Source organism: Capsicum annuum, chromosome 2, assembly GCF_002878395.1.
Source record: "Capsicum annuum cultivar UCD-10X-F1 chromosome 2, UCD10Xv1.1, whole genome shotgun sequence".
NCBI classification, from domain to species: Eukaryota; Viridiplantae; Streptophyta; class Magnoliopsida; order Solanales; family Solanaceae; genus Capsicum; species Capsicum annuum.
In genome coordinates this window covers 96,419,644-96,421,521 of record NC_061112.1, presented here as the reverse complement: position 1 = coordinate 96,421,521, position 1,878 = coordinate 96,419,644, and positions in this window count along the sequence as shown.

The following is a 1,878-nucleotide window of genomic DNA, read 5'->3' as shown; positions in this document are numbered from 1 at the left end:
AACTGAATTTATGTTTATCTTTACCACATTCTCTACTGTATGTTTCACTTTAATGCTTACTAATCTCAACATTTGCTTGAAACAAATATCTTTTTAGCAATTTCTTCAGAGTACTTATCATTTGTGGCTAAAATCATAACATCAAATGAGTCTTTCATTAAGCCATTCAAGCGAATGTCATAGAGGATTATATTGATTTTTTCTTTTTTTGTATATTCTTCAATCTTATTTTCATGCTTAGTATTTTTAAACCATCTTTTAAGAATGTATTTCTTAGAATGCCAAAAAAAAAAAAAAAAACTCAAAAAATAAAATTTTTAGTGCTTACGGAATAATCGACTCATAGACTCATACATATGACAACTACAAACAATAGAATTTTCAAGGAAAATGAACTAGATAACTTTAGTTTATCCACTTTCACCCTTTAAAATTGTATATTTTGTAGCATTGCCACCAGTTTCAACATTGATTCTTCTTTTTGTTAACCTTTACAAAAATCATGTTGAAAGCTTGTGTACACACTAGCAGCATGCTTTAATATTTCACAATACTCTTATGAAAAATTTAGGCTTTCCTCAAAATTTATAATGTTTGGTCGTTTTAATATCTCACATTTTAGTTGTACGTTGCTCATAATACTTTACAAACTCAATTATACTTATTGTCTTGCATGACATTTTTGTGAAGACTCTATTTGTGCTCTCACTTATTTGAGTTGATTTGATGTCTGCTGAGAAAGTAGAACGGTTAAATAAAGGACACCACTTATTTTTTCAAATCATATAACTTTTGAAGCCAAGTATAAATATCATTCATTATCATTTTCTGTCATACTAATTCAAATTCTGTCAATATGTCATTCAAATCTCGATCTAAAGTAAAATTGGGATATATTTTTTTGAGCCTTTCTGTCAATATGTCAATCACAAAATCGATGACATGTGTATGAAAAGACTTCTTTAATGGTCAAAGCTATGACCGGAGCTTGATAGATAAAAATTATTATTGTTTATTCTTCCTTCCATTGCCGGGAAAAATGCTTGAGATAACAAAATAAAGGAACCATTGATTTCATTGCATAAGAATGCATGGTCAAAAAAAGTATCTTTTTCAGTGGTTATTCACACGAACAAATGAAGCACAAATCTTATCATACCTATTTATATGATAAGTGTGTCAAAAATCATCACATTGCCAAAACTCTCATAGTGTAATTTAGATATATTATCTCTCCAAAAAAATTGCACAAGCTCTCATCTTCAACAACTTGAAAAGAATAGAATGTGTTTGAGTTCTTTGATTGCAAATGCATAAAATAATTTGTCAAAGTTTGAGCATCTTCACAATTAATTATATTTCTCTTATGTGCTTGTACAAAGTTATGAGCATTTTGTTGAATAAATCCTGCATTTTCAATTTCACCCGTTTCATTCTAAAGATATCGAATAATTTTTTTTATGAATATCAGCATTAATCGTAGAATCGAGAATATTTTTTGTAGAATTTGTGAGCCTACGATCAAAATGTATGAAATGTTTCAAATTATCTTGGCTTAAGTCATCGATAGGACCCTAAATTTATTTTAATATTTCACTTAAATCCCTCAACTCTTACTTGTACCTATCAGGCCCCTAACCCACCCAAAATTTGAATCATTTAGAAAAATATTTTATCAATCAGATAAAAGTATAAAGTGTGCAATGCACACACAATGACGTGGCAAAATGACGAATTAAACAGTGATATTTGACATTGAATCTAAAAAAAATAAAAAGATAAATTGTAAGAAAAAATTCATATTAAACTCTTAACTAATTTAAAAAGTATTTATATATAAATATATATATATATATATATATAGAGAGAGAGAGAGAG